The sequence below is a fragment of the Molossus molossus genome, unplaced genomic scaffold (genome assembly GCF_014108415.1).
Source record: "Molossus molossus isolate mMolMol1 unplaced genomic scaffold, mMolMol1.p scaffold_m16_p_11, whole genome shotgun sequence".
Taxonomy (NCBI): domain Eukaryota; kingdom Metazoa; phylum Chordata; class Mammalia; order Chiroptera; family Molossidae; genus Molossus; species Molossus molossus.
In genome coordinates this window covers 21,751,083-21,766,640 of record NW_023425346.1, presented here as the reverse complement: position 1 = coordinate 21,766,640, position 15,558 = coordinate 21,751,083, and the positions used below count along the sequence as shown (strand labels likewise).

At 38.9% G+C, this 15,558-nt stretch overlaps 1 non-coding gene and 2 pseudogenes across 1 annotated transcript; all 3 read right to left on the bottom strand.

The window, feature by feature from the left end:
- Window positions 1-3,846: 3,846 nt before the first annotated feature.
- On the bottom strand, window positions 3,847-3,909 carry LOC118625914. Its single transcript, XR_004958765.1, has one exon. It is a non-coding gene; the product is annotated as a U7 small nuclear RNA (small nuclear RNA).
- Window positions 3,910-8,353: 4,444 nt separating this feature from the next.
- Window positions 8,354-9,030, bottom strand: LOC118625588 (annotated as a pseudogene).
- A 2,259-nt stretch (window positions 9,031-11,289) lies between these two features.
- LOC118625586 lies at window positions 11,290-12,686 on the bottom strand (annotated as a pseudogene).
- Between the last annotated feature and the right edge of the window lie 2,872 nt (window positions 12,687-15,558).

Sequence of the window (15,558 nt, the reverse complement as noted above, 5' to 3'; positions counted from 1 at the left end):
AAACACACTCTGCTTAACTCCCATCTCTCTCCAACCAGCCCCATCTTCCTCAAACTGACTCTCTCAGCTTTCGGTTTTCCTATTACCATCTTCCACTCTTCTCTTTTAGAAATCAACCCAAATCATTTCATTTTTCTCTTTAGAACTCAATCCAAATCATTCATTCATGTATTCATCTACTAAACAAATATATAGTAAGGGTCTACTGTGTGCTATTTGGCTGAAAAGAAATATCCTTGACCTTATCTTCAAAAGTTCCTACCTTTAAATAAAACCCAATTTTCTCCTAAATTTATCACCTGCCTTTCTTGTTAAATCTTCGCCAACAGTGGCTCTTAATGTAAGTCTCATTAACAATGTTCTCTATTCTCATTGCATCTACCCTACTTAAGATTCTCTCTTTTATTCACTTCCTGTTTTTTTCTTTTCTTTTTTAAAGAAAGATGTAGGGTTTAACACACTTCTTTTCATTTGTTTTTAAATATTTTTAAGGTTTAAATTATTTATTTATGTTTTTACAGTGAAATCTAATAGAGTTTTTATTTTATTATGATCATTCCTTAATTTTATTATATTTTTCCACTTTTCTAAAAAGAAGGTAACCAGCCCTGGCCGGTTTGGCTCAGCGGTTAGAGCATTGGCCTGCGGTCCAGAGAGACCCGGGTTCGGTTCCTGCTAAGGGCATGTACCTCGGTTGCAGTTTGTCCCTGGCCCTGATTGGGTCGTGCGGGTGGCAGCCACTCGATGTGTCCCTTTCACATCGATGTTTCTCTCTTCCTCTCTCTCCCTCCCACTCTATCTGAACAAAAAAATGGAAAAATGTCCTCGGGTGAGGATTAAAAAAAAAATTATATATAAAAAAAGAAGGTAACCAACTAATCTCAATTTATTTTTTTTAAATATTATTGAATTGATTGGGATGACATTGGTTAATCAAATTATATAGTTTTCAAATGTAAGTTCTATAATACATCCTCTGCATAATGTATTATATGTTCACCACCCAAAGTCAAATCTCCTTCTGTACCATTTATCCCCCATTCACACTCGTCTACCTCCCAATCCCCCTTTTTCTCTGGTAATCAACATACTGTTCTATGTGTTTCTGATTATTTTTGTTATTGTTACTGTTTTAATTTTTGCTTAATCCCTGCAAATTTTTTACCCAGACCACCAACCCGCATCTCCTCTGACAGCTTTCTCTGACTGGCTTATTTCATTTAGCATAATACTTTCAGGGTCCATATCCATTCTGTCACAAAAGGTAAAATTTCTTTTTTTAGGGCTGATTAGTATTCCATTGTGTAAATGTATCACAGCTTTTTAATCTAATCATCTACTGATGGGTACTTGGGTTGCTTCCAAATCTTGGCTACTGTAAACAATGCTACAATGAACATAGGAATAGAGGTGCATAAATTCTCTTGCATTAGTGTTTTTGGTTTTTCAGATGTAGTCCTAGAAGTGGAACTACTGGGTCATAAGGTAATTCCATTTTTAATTTTTTGAGGTTAAGAACATATGTACTGCTTTCCACAGTGTCTGCACCAATTATGCATTCCCACCAACAGTGCACAAGAGTTCCCCTTTCTCCAATCCTCATCCAAACATATTGTTTGTTGATTTATTGATGATAGCCATTCTGATAAGTGTGAAGTGATATCTCATTGTAGTTTTAATTTGTATTAATGACATTGAGCATCTTTTTATAAGTCTGTTGACCATCTGTATGTCCTCTTTGGAGAAGTGTTTATTCCGGTCCTTTCACCTTTTTGTTTTTTTAATTGATTTTTACAGAGAGAGGAAATGAGAGAGAGAAAAACACACATCGATGAGAGAGAACATGGATTGGCCGCCTCCTGCCCCCCAGCTGGGGATCAGGCCCACAACCCGGGCATGTGCCCTGACCGGGAATCTAACTGGCAACCTCTTGGTGCATGGGTTGATGCTCAACCACTGACCATTTTTTAATTGGGTTGCTTGTATTTTTGGTGTTGAGTTCTATAAGTTCTTTATAACTGTTGGATATTAAACCCTTATCAGATGTATCATTGATGAATATGTTCTCCCATCCCATGGGTTATCTTTTCATTTTGTTGATGGTTTCTTTGCTGTGCAAAAACTAGTTTTATGTAGTCTCATTTGCTTAGTTTTTGTTTTCCTTGTCTGAGGAGATATATCAGAAAAAAATATTAATATGAGATATGTCTAAGATTTTACTGCCTATTCTTTCTTCTAGGATTTTTATGGTTTTAGGCCTTTCATTTAAGTCTTTAATACATTTTCAGTTTATTCTTGTGTATGGTGTAATGAGATGGTCTATTTTTTTTTTTTTTTTTGCACCATTTATTGTCTTTCCAGCACCATTTATTGAATAGAATGTCTTTATCCCATTGTATGTACTTGCCTCCTTTGTCAAATATTAATTGACCATAAAGACATGGGTTTATTTCTGGACTCTTTGTTCTGTTCCATTCATTTATATGCCTCTTCTTATGCCAGTACCAGGCTGTTTTTATTAAAATGGACTTGTAGTATATTCTGACATCAATTAGTGTGATTCCTGCAACTTCATTCTTCTTTCTCAAGATTGCTGTGGCTATTTGGGGTCTTTTGTGGTTCCATAACAATTTTTGGAATATTTGTTTTAGATCTGTGAAATATGCCATTGGTATCTTGATAGGAATTGCATTGAATCTATAGATTGCTTTGAGTAATATTAACACTTATTATTTATTTGTTTTTTTAATCCTCACTCAAGGATATTTTTCCATTTCTCTTCAGACAGAATTGAAGGGAGGGAAAAATGGAGGGAGGGAGAGAGAGAAACATCAATGTGAGAGAGACACATCAACTGGTCTCCTGCATGACCCCGACCAGGGCTGGGGACCAAACTTCAACCAAGGTACATGCCCTTGACTGGAATCAAATCTGTGACTCCTTGGTCTATGAGCCAACACTGTAACTGCTGAGCCAAACCAGCCAGGGCTAAGTATGAATATTTTAATGATGTTAATTCTGCCTATCCATAAACACAGTAAATGGTTCCACTTATTTGTATCTCCTTCATTTTCTGTTGCCGTGAGGGTCTGGGAAATGAGCAAAAAACACAAACACACACAAAGACAGACAAAACTGCAGCCCGGAGGTTCTGCAGCAGTTTACTTTTATAGCCAAGGAGATAGGCCCAGTTCCTTTCAAGATAACTAATCTAATTATCACCCCTGCTGGTTCTTATCAACCCCCATTCAAAAGTTAGCCCTGATCTTAAGAACAACTGGTCCTTCCTGTTTGCAGACAAGGAGGAGGAGCCAGCCTGTGTGCAGGACATGCTCTGAATTGTTCTAAGAGTTGAGCAGCACTCCAAGGCATCTGTGTGCAGAATAACCTTGTTTAACCTGTGCGTGAGTCCATCCGTGTGCAGAATAAACTCACATACAATCTACAGTTTTCAGGCCTCAATATCATATAATTTTTGAGTACAGCTCTTTAAATCTTTGGTTAAATTTATTCCTAAGTATTTAATATTTTTTGGTGCAATTGTAGATAGGATTGTTTCCTTTGTTTCCCCTTTTCTGGACTGAAGGCCGATGCTCTAACCGCTGAGCCAAATCGGCCAGGGCCGTTTCCCTTTCTGATAGGTCATTTTCAATGTATAAAAATGCAACTGATTTTTGAATATTTATTTTGTATCCTGCTACTTAACTGAATTTATTAGCTCTAGTAGTGTTTTGGTGGAATCTTTAGGGTTCTCTATATACAGTATCGTCTCATCTACAAATAATGACAGTTTTACTACCTTCTTTTCTATTTATTTTTTTATTATTTATTTATTTATTTTTATTTTAGGGCCTTCCGGTGAAAACTGGAAGATCTACTAGACAAATTCAAAAAAAGCTGTAATCACTACTTTTCAATTTAGATGCCTTTTATTTCTGAATCTTCTTGTCTGATTGCTGTGGCTAGGATTTCCAGTACTATGTTCAACAGGAATTGTGAAAGGATACATCATATCTTGTACCTGTTATTAAAAGAAATGGTTGCTGGTTTTGCCCATTGAGTATGATATTGGCTGTGGGTTTGTCATATGTGGCCTTGATTATATTGAGGTATGTTCCTCTATTCTCACTTTACTGAGAGTTTTTATCATAAATGGATGCCAGATTTTATCAAGTGATTTTTCTGCATTTATTGATATGATCATGTGGTTTTTATCCTTTGTTTTGTTTATGTGGTGTATCATGTTTGTTGATTTGCAGATATTGTACCAACCTTGCATCCCTGGAATAAATCCCACTTGATCATGGTGTATGATTTTTTTAATATATTGCAGGATCCAGTTGCTAATATTTTGTTGAGGATTTTAGCATCTATGTTCATTAGGGATACTGGCTTACAATTTTATTTGTTTGTATTGTCTTTATTTGATTTTAGAAAGAGGATAATGAGGGCCCTAAATATGAGCTCGAAAGTCTTCCCCCCTGTTGAATTTTTTGAAATAGTTTGAGAAGGATTGTTGTTAGTTGTTCTATGAATGTTTGGTAAAATTCCTCTGTGAATCCATCTGGTCCACAACTTTTGTTTGTTGGTGGGAGTTTTTTTTTTTACTCCTGCTTCAATTGCACTAGTTGTCCGTCTATTTAGATTCTCTGATTTTTTCTGATTCAGTTATATCTCTAGAAAATTATTCATTTTGTCCATGTTGTTGTGTTTGTTGTCATAGTTGTTCATAATGTTTTCTTACAAATTTTTGTGTTTCTTTGGTGTCAGTTGTTACTTCTCCTCTTTCAATTCTTATATTATTTATTTGGGTCCTCTCTTTTTTTTCTCGATGCATCTTGTTAAAGGTTTGTCGGTATTGTTTCTCTTTTCAAAGAACCAGCTCCTGGTTTTATTGATCTTTTGTATTGTTTATTTTAGACTCAATTTTGTTTATTTCTGTGCTGATCTTTATTATTTTTTTCCTTCTACTCACCTTGGGCTTCATTTATGGTTCTTTTTCAAGTTTCTTTATGTGTAAAGTTAGATTGTTCATTTGAAACTTTTCTTGTTTCTTGAGATAGGCTTGTAATGCTATGATATTCCCTCTTAGGGCTGCTTTTTATGTCCCATAGATATGGGATTGTTGTGTTCTTATTTTTATTTGTTTCAAGTAATCTCATAAATCTTTCTGGATCTCATTGTTACTCATTCATTGTTTAGTAACATGTTATTTAGCCTCCATGTCTCTGTTTTCTTTTGTTTGTTTGTTTGTTTTTTCTTGTGGTTGATTTCTAGTTTTATTTTTATTTATTTATTTATTTATTTTTTATGGTATGTGCCCCTAGCGGGAACTGAACCCGGACTCTCTGGTCTGCAGGCTGACACTCAACTGCTGAGCCAAACTGGCCAGGGCTGATTTCTGGTTTTAAATGATTATGGTCAGAGAAAATGTTTGATATGATTTCAGTCTTCTTAAATTTATTGAGACTTGTTTTGTGTCCTAATGTGGTCTATCCTAGAAAATATTCCATGTACACTATAAAAGAATGTACATTCTTCTTTGGAGTGAAATGCTCTGATGTTATCAATTAAATCCATCTGATCTCATGTGTCATTTAAGGCCACTGTTTTCTTGTTGATTTTCTTTTTATTTTTTTTAATAACTGTTTTCTTGACTTTGTACTTTTGTTGTTGTTGTTGTTGCCTGTTAATTCTCACCTGAGGATATATTTTTTTTTCATTGCTTTTTAGAAAGAGTGAGAGGGAGAGAGAGAGAAGCATCAATATGAGAGAGACACATTGATTGGTTGCTTCCCGTGGGATCCCAACTGGGACCGGGGATTGAAACTGCAACCTAGTAAGTGCCCTTGACTGGGAATCAAACCCATTACCCCTTGGTCTGGAAGCCAATGTGCTAACCACTGAGCAACACAAGCCAGGACTTCTTGTTGGTTTTCTGTCTGGAAGATTTTTAAAACTATGTTTTTATTAATTTTTTAGAGAGAGGGGAAAGGAGAGAGAAATAGAAACATTCATGTGAGAGAGATAAATCAATCAACTGCCTCCTGCATGCTACTCACTGGGGATTGAGCCTGCAACCCAGATATGTGTCCTGACTGGGAATCAACCAGGACCTCTCAGTCCATGGGGCGACATTCAATCCACTGAGCCACACCAGCTGGACTCTGTCTGGAAGATTTATTCATTGATGTCAATGGGATCTTAAAATCCCCTATATGATTATATTACTGTCTATCTCTCCCTTTATTTCCATCAAGACTTGCTTTACATATTTACGTGCTCTGATGTTGGTTGTATAAATGTTTAGAAATGTTATATCCTCTTTTTGGATTGCTTCCCTTGTTATTATGTAGTGTCCTTTTTTGTCTCTTACTATTGACTTTGTTTTAAAGTCTATTTACCTGATGTGAGTATTGCTACTCCAGCTTTGTTTTTTATTATCATTTGCATGAAATATCTTTTCATTCTCTTTATTTTATTTTGTGTGTATCTTTTGTTCTAAGGTAGGTCTTTTATAGACATATATATGGGTCTTCTTTCTTGTCCATTCAACTGCCATGTTTTTTTTTGTTTGTTTGTTTGTTTGTTTTTAATTGGAGCATTTAAGCCACTTACATTTAAAGTGATTATTGATAAGTACATATTTTTGCCATTTTATGTGTTATAACTATGTTCCTCTGTTGTTGTGTTGTTCTGCTGCTGCTGCTGCTTCTTTTCAAGAAGACCCTTTAATATTTCTTGTAATAATGGTTTGGTGGTAATGAGCTCCTGTAGTTTTTTTTTTTTTTTTTTTCTTTCCTTGTCTGTGAAGCTATTTTTCTTCAGTTTTAAATGATAGCCTTGCTAGGGGAAGTAGTCTTGGTTGTAAGTCATTGCTTTTCATCACATTAAATATTTCATTCCAGTCTCTTCTGACCTGAAACATTTCTGTTGTGAAATAATCTGACAGTCTTATGAGAGCACCCTCTTAGGTAAATAACTGTCTTTCTCTTGCTTCTTTTAAGATTCTCTCTTTGTCTTTAACCTTTGCCGTTTTAATTATGATGTGTGTTGGTGTGGGCCTCTTTGGCTTCATCTTGTTTGGGTCTCTATGCATTACTATTACTTATGTGTCTTTTTCCTTCACCAGATTAGGGAAGTTTTCAAACATTGTTTTTTCAAATCAGTTCTCGATCCTTTGCACTTCTTCTGGTACTCCTATGATGCAAATTTGTTACAATTTATATGTCTCAAAAGTCCATTAAACTGTCCTTTTTTTCTTTTTGCTGCTCTGATTGGTTGTTTTCAGCTACCTCATCTTCCAAATCACTGTTTTAATCCTCTGCTTCATCTAACCTACTGTTTATTCTTGCTAGTGTATTCTTCATTCTAGATATTGTATTCTTCATTTCCGAGTGGTTCTTTTTTTGTTGTTTAATTTCCATCCAAAGTTATGTTTTTATTGATTTTTAGGGATAGAGAGTGAGAAATATTAGTTGATTGACTTCCATTTGTGCCCCAACCAGGCATTGAACCACAACCTAGGTATATGCCCCAATCAGGAATCAAACCTGAAACTTTTTCATGTGTGGAACGATGCTCCATCCAAGTTAGCTACCCAGCTGGGACTGAATGGTTATTTTTTATGGTTTCTATATCTTTTTTTATGCTGTTGAAGTTCTCACTAAGTTTTTTGATCATCCTTATAACCAGCTTTTGAACTCTGTATCTGGTAAATTGCTTGCTTCCATTTCATTTATTTTAGATAAATGAAATTTACCTAAATTTATCTATTCCTTTATTTTGGGCATTTTTGTTATCTCCCCATTTTGGCTTCCTCTTTGTGTTTATTTTCTTTTCTTTTCTTTTTTTTTTTTCATTTAAGCATTTTAATAAATAAAGCATCATGGCTGAGATCTGAAATCACAGTCACAGATAAGGAACACCGCTAGGCTCAAGTGGTGACGGTGAAGCAACTACTGCAGAGGAACGCATGGCCACGTGCATGCTGAGCCTAAAGAGCAAAGACTTGCTGCAGGCACCACACACACCACCTCTGGAGAGAGAACTAGAGCAGAGGGAAAGTAGAAGACTGGGTAATGCCCATGCAACCACCACTGGATTACACCTTCATGCTGCAGAATCAACTGCGAGTTGTGTTACTTTTAGATAAGCTTTTAGGTAGGTTCCTGATCACATTAAATGAAACTTTCTCCCATTGTTAACAATTAGGCGAGGGCGTTAGTACAGGATATCCACTGATACATACAGAATATTAAAACAGCAGAGAGGAAGCTACACAGATCATTCTGTCTTCAAATATCAGAAACTTCCACATCGGAGCAGTGCATGAACTCCACCTCCCAAAGGCTTAGTACAAAAACTTCCTGTTGGCATTTGCACCAAACAAGGCTTCCCCATACTTCTGGCATCATTTGCTGAGCTATGAGATCCAGTCGGCTTTCTAGGGTATTGGAAACCTTTATTTTACAATCCCCATTATAGATCTTAACTCCACCAGCTATCTCATCAGGCAGGTAGGCCTCCTGATTAATTTGGACATCAACATCTCTTTTGGTGGCCATTTTGTACATAGGGATTGCTTTCTGCACTGCAGCCTTTACCAGAGGGAAATCCTGTTTCCAGCAACAAACAATCATCCAGGGCTCCAATAACTGGTACAAACCCTGGAGGACCAGTTTATCCAGCACCACTTGGTACCTAGTTGTATCTTTTACAACCTTGCCGAGTCTCTGTTTTGCTTCATTTAGTAGGTCTGTAATAAGGTCATCTCTAGCTCTAAGGACTTTGAGTCTTGATTCACCAAATTGGACATCTGAATTTTTTTTGCTGCTCTATCTGCTTTTCTTTCTTCTCATAGTATTCCATAATCTTCAGTATCTGGGCTTGCACAAGATGACCCTTCTCAATGTTGAACTCTTCTTCTGCTTTTGCATCTATTTCTTCTGCTTTTTCATTGGCTTCTTGTTCAATAAAAGCCATCATATGCTTGATCTGTTTCTGCACATCAGCATTGCTGAGGGCCATGGCGATGGCAAGGCGAGCCCGGTGAGCAACGAGCTCGAGCTCAGGCCTGAAGGAGACGGTGAAAGGAATTGGAAAGGCTGTGTTTGTTTCTATGTATTAGATAGATTTGCTATGTCTCCCCATCTTGCTAGGGTGGCCTTATGTAGTAGGTGTCCTATGGGACCCAGTGGCACAGTCTCCTTGATCACCTGAGCTGGTTACTCCATTAGTGTCCCTCATTTGGGTTATGTGAGTCCTGCTCTTGTAATTGAATCTTGGTTGCTATTGGCCCATTCATGTGTGGGGAGGACCCTCTGGTCGGCTGACTGTGATGATTGACCTTCATTATAGTGTATTAGCTGCTGTGCAGGTGACCACTTGAAGCAGATTTTGCCTCAGCAGAGTCTGGTGCTTACTGAGATCTCCCTTTGGATATGCTGTTGTGAAGCTAATTGGATCCTGCTCTGATGTTGTCTGAATCTGCCCACTTGGTATGTCTGTTTTAGGACATCTTGGGAGGAAATCTGGTGCAGACCAATGTCAGGTGCTGCCTGTACTGACCCTGGGCAACTTGTTTACGACTACAAAAAATTCAGTTTTTGGCTGCCTCTGCTGGGCCTGGGTGTACATGAGAGGGTCTAATTGTGCACCAAGGCTGGCTTCCATTAGCACTATACCTGGGGGCTAATTAGCAAGAGGAAAGCATCCCAAGATCTGCTTCCACCTACTTTGCCTGCCAGCTGCCTGTTAGGTTTAGTCACTGTAAGAGCCTCTGATGGTACTTTGAATGCATGAGGTAGGTTCTCAGTGAGTCACCAGGTAGGGGTGAGTGATGTTCACCATATTGATATAGTTTCAAACAAGGTGCCAGTGCTAGGTCTGAGGCCACTCAGCAAAAGTTCCAGGGTATATCAAGTCTAGCTGCCCCTCACTGGGTGCCCACAGACCTTTGTGGTGGGGTGGGGCCTCAGGGAGTTGTCAGGGTGAAGCCAGTGTAGTTAATCAGGCCCAAACAGACCAAGATTTGGCCATGTGAAGGAAAGGCTCTGCACTGGTTGAGCATGTGAGGGAAAAATGGCCCCTCTCCTAGAGCCACACACTCAATCTTTCCCAGATTCTGTCAGGAGTTTGAGCTAAGCAGGGCTGGACCACTGAGGGTAGGGAGGGTAAAGCTGCTGGGAGCCCAGAGGATGGGACTACAGATCTCCCATGCAGGGGAGGCACCACTTGTCAGTTTTACAAGAAAGTGGAGGTAATGACCTTGGCCCTAAATTGCGCAACTCAGTCACTAACACCCCCTGAGCCTGCCCTAGGCAATTGACTCCTCATCAGGTCTCAAACTCTGTAGGGTGGGGCAATAAGGAGTCCAGAGGGTGGGTCTACTGTATTCTGCCAGGCTGGTGACATAAGAAGGAGTGCTTCACCCAAGAAAGATGTTTTCTTTGGTGTCATAGAGGGACTTAGCACAGGGATCCTTGAGGCTGTCCCTTCAGCTCTCTGCCCAGAGCCACAATCCCCAGTCTCTCCTCATACAACTCTAGTCCACTCTGCCATTTCTCTGCCAGAGCCCACGGTAAGTGGCTGGGAAAGAGATTTTTTGTGCTAGACCTGTAAGAGGACTCCCTTGTCTCTAGCAGACCCCAGTCTCTCCCTGGTAGACAGAATCCCCATTGCTTTGTATAGCCAGATGTTATGTGGGTGCCTCTTCTTGGCTTTGGTGCTCTGGGCTGGGAGCCCAGTGTGGGGCTGAGACCCCACGCTCCATAGGGGGAACCTTTGCAGTTGAGATATACCTCCAGAATCTCAGCCACCACCAGAGGAAAGCAGCTGCCCTTTTCATGTCTCTTCCCTCCCTACCTGTTTTGATGTGGCTTCTTCTGTAAATCCTTGGTCATAGGACTTCTGTTCAGCTAGTCTTCATTTAGTTATTCAGGTTGATTGTTTTATATTTTAGTTGTAATTCCAGTTTGGTCCTAGGAGGAGGTGAGTGTGCTTTCCACCTACTTTGCCACCATCTTGTAATCCTCTAAGGTATAAAAGTGTTTAAACTTTATAATTCCTAGTCAGAAAAAAATATCTGAACAAATACCCAATGGCAAACTACTGTATAATGTTGCATCTTTATTTGGGGCAGAGAGGTAGGGATTCTCTTCAAAGCACCCCGGCTTTCTTCATGAGAAGGTCAGAGGTACACAGGTATGTATTATTGTGTCATCCATTGGATTGATCTAAGTTGCTTTTCTTTCAGCGAGGGCTTTATTCATCTGAAGGGCATTATGCTTAAACTCCAAGTTTGGCTGACAATTTACTGATGAGACTCCTAACTTTTGGGTTGCTCTGATATTTTGACACATTTGCTAGGTTCTGAACCATATCCTGGAAGGCCACTGTAACTTCTGGATCATGCATGGCTGTAAGAACTTCTGGATTTACTATGAACTATATTAGCCTAGGCATTCCTGTCAGTCCAGGCATGCCTCCTCTCATTTCAGGCACTTCTCCAGGAAAACTACCTGGAAAAGAGTCATACTGAAATCCTGATTGTGTCTGGATTTATATTCCCTCTGGGCTCTCTCATGTTCTTTCTGAGCCTTCTTAACCCTTTCCATACTTTTCTTTGATCTCTCGCTCTTCACATTTTTGCTTATACTTTCTCTGATGTTCTTCAATTTTCTGGGCCCTTGGTTGAACTTCTTTCAGCATTGGACTAGCATGCTCATAATCCAATTTATATGCAAGGTCAAAATCTGGGCTGCTTCTTCCCAATGGCCCAGAAATCTGTATGCTTTCCCTTGCCACTTGTAAGGCTGAGCTGAATCAGGGTTTATTTGAATAGCTCTGTCACAGTCTTGGATGCCAGCATTTTCTTTTAGTAATTTGATGAAGACACTGGCTCTCTTGACATTTAGAATGTCCAAGTGAGGATTCAGCTTGATAGTATCTGTGAGTAAGTCAGAGGCTTTCTGTAGTTCACCATCATTTAGGGCACTGATGACAGCCACTTCTGATCATTTGCCTGATCCATCATCTCCTCGGCTATCTCTATATTTTCATCTTATATTTCATCTATATTTTCATCAGTTCAATTACACCATTGTCAATTTCTAGATCATTGTCCTCGCTTGATGGTTGTCTTTATATCTTCTTCTGTCTTCTTGCTATCTGTTTTGTCTTCCTTGATATTTTCTTCTGATTTAGTTTTATGAGTAGCAGGAGGTATTTTACCACACATGCTCTTCACCCACACCCTCTGGAAGTACATTTTCTCAGTGCAGTCATCCCTCGCCACTTTGCGCTTCGACTTTTGTGGGTTCACTCTATCGCGGTTTTTTCAAATACTATATTATACTATACTATACTATACTATACTATACTATACTATACTGCACTGCACTGCACTGCACTGCACTGCACTGCACTGCACTACACTACACTACACTACACTACACTAGAAAAAACCGCGATAGAGTGAAGCTGTGAAAGTTGAAGCGCAAAGTGGCGAGGGAGCGAGGGCTGTATATAAATAAAGAATCCTACTTTGTGGAAATTCATTTATCACAGTAGAGTCTGGAACTGATTAATCGCAATAAAAAAGGGCCGACTGTATAAAGAATGGTGGTATTCTGCTTACATATTTTTATGAAGGCCCAAAGCTGGCTCACTTTGTAAGAGTCCATATTCAGAAGCAGTGAGGTGGTGGGCACCACACCACTAAGGTTGCAGAGGGATTGTAGGCCAGAGTGCTAACTCAGTGTGGAAGGGTGTGGCTGCTGTGTGGCAGAACAGACTCTGTGCTGTTAGGAATCATGCAGATCCTAACCATTTTTTTTTAATTGCCGCTGACAAATAAAGCTTTTTAAAGCACAGTTTTGATAGTCACTTCTCTCCTCTGAAATATTTACTGTATCCCCACTGTCCCCCAAGTTACGTCTAAGACTCATTCTGTGATACACCCCCTCAAATCATTTAAATTATTTTACTTTAGGGTTGCCATTGCATCTCTTCAAATTGTGCTTTTTCTGCCTATGGCCTCTCTTCATAATAGTTTCTTCTTCTATAATGCCCTGCTTCTCCTATTATCTCACCCACTGAAAATTTTTCCATTTTTCATATGCGACCACATTCATGAATTCTTCCATATTTCCCTTGAAAGGATTAGCACTCATGCTCTTAACTTCTGAGCCTCTTGAAACTTTGCCTGCATTTGTCCTTGTGTTATGGTTTATGAATGTAGTTTCCCTATCTACCCTGCCAGTCCATGTGATTGCTAGCTCATAAAGGCAGGAACTGGATCACAAGCACTTTTTCTGATGCCTGATGTATGCTGCCCACAGTAGGCTTTCAGTTATTTTAAATGATTCTGATTGTACTTGATCATTTCCACTGTTGAGATACTCTCCATCACTAGAAGGTCTTCATTGTTCTCATTATTGAGCTACTCTATACTGTATTCAGCCAAAATCTGCCTCCCTATAACTTCTACATAGTACTCATATTTATGGTTACTTAAACTAAACAGAATGATTCTAATTCCTTCTTCATATAACACCCATTGAAAAATTTGAAATTGGCTCATAGGATAGCTCTATTCCCAAAGGTGTCTCTTTGATAATTTTTAGTCCATTTGGACTGCTATAACAAAAATACCACAGACTAGATGACTTAAGCAACAAGCATTTGTTCTCATTGTTCTGGAGGCTGGGAAGTCTAAAATCAAGGTGCTGGCAGATTTGGTGCCCAGTGAAAACCTGTTTATTGGTTCTAAGATAGCCATTTTCTCACTGCCTCATTACATGTTTGAGGGGGTAAGAAAGCTCTCTGGAACCCCTTTTGTAAGAGTACCTAATCTCATTCGTGAGGGTTGTATCTTCACGACCTAATCACCTTCCAAATGTCCCTACCTCCTAATGAGGCATGTGTCCTGGAGGTCCAGGTATCTGAAGGCTCATGACCCACTGTGGGTTCTTGGCCTCATGCAGGAAATAATTCAAATGCAAGCCAGGGTAGAGTTTAAGGTAAAATAATTCATTAGTGAAGCAGCGGGACAGAGAAAGGGCTGCTTGACAGTCCCTCCTAGCGGGATTTACTTCTTTTATTGGGGCTCATTTAACTGAGAAGTAGGGCATTCATTAAGGGGGAGAAATATTCAGGACTTCTCAGGAGAGCTCTGTAAACCAGCAGTTCTCAACCTGTGGGTCGCTACCCCTTTGGGGGTCAAATGGCCCTTTCACAGGGTTCGCCTAAGACCATCGGAAAACACATATTTCTGATGGTCTTAGGAGCCGAGACACCGATCCTCTATCCATCTCCTGACAGGTCTGCCCACATGCAGATACGTCCACATACAACCTGAGGAACTGTATTAAAGGGTCGCGGCATTAGGAAGGTTGAGAAATCATTTTGTGTCCTTACATGAGATTTCCAGTTCCATCATGATGGGTTGGGGTGTGTTGTTTAGTATGCTAACGTATTACAATGAGCATATAATGAAGCTAGGGATTACTATAAAGTGAATTAGTTGCCATATTGGATCAAGCTGATCTTCTGCTGGTTCTAAGCCATAAATCTGTTAGGGGTTAGTCTTACTACGTATCTCCCTGATAGTCCTGTAGCCCTTATCAGTTACAGCTGTTTTGCCATATACTCTATCTAATAATCATAACATTGGGGGTTAAGATTTTAAGATATGATTCTGGGGATACATAAATATTCAGGCCTAGACTAGACTAGTGTTTCCCAAAAATACTCTTTCCAACCCAAATTCTTTCAGATGTTACTAGGTGCTCTACAAAAAATGGGTTTCCTGGTCAAATAATTTATAAAGTACTGTATTCAATAGCTTCCTCTAGATAGTCATAACACACATTAACATATTAAAGTTTCATGAAACCTTTGTCACATGCCCTGTTGAAATGCAGATTGTGACATTTCTGTAATTAGTCTTTAGCCCCTCCAAAAAAAAAAAGAAAGAAAGAATGAGAAGAGAGGAAATTTTGTTGCTTTTAGCATGACTTTCACTCAACTGAATGCTAGATTTGGCAATCACAATTTCCTTTTAAAATTGCCTATAGAATATTTGTTTTGTAATCCATAATGCATTTGGAATGTTCCTGGGGATTAAAACATCTAGTGGCTGGCTGGAATTACTAAATTTTGAGAATTTTTTTCCCTCTTTTTTGAAAATTGGGGCAAATGTCTAGCACATCTATCATTTGTCATGACTGCTTGAAGGTTACTGGAAATAATATCATTATTGCTTTTGTAAATTATTTTAGTACAGGGATGCAGTTTTTCTAGAGATTGTCTAATTAGAAGTCTGAGACATTCTCTTACCCATTTTGGGCTTCTGTCCCCTGTTACCTACCATTTATTAAGCTGTTACTATGTCAAAGTGCCTTCCATACATTATCTCATTTAATATTCTGGCCCTCTGGCTATGAAACTATTGCTATTACATCATATTACCTCTCACCACCCTTTACCTTTCCAACATAAAGATCACTTTTCATGTTAGAGAAGATAGGAACAAAAAAGAAAAATAAATGGAGT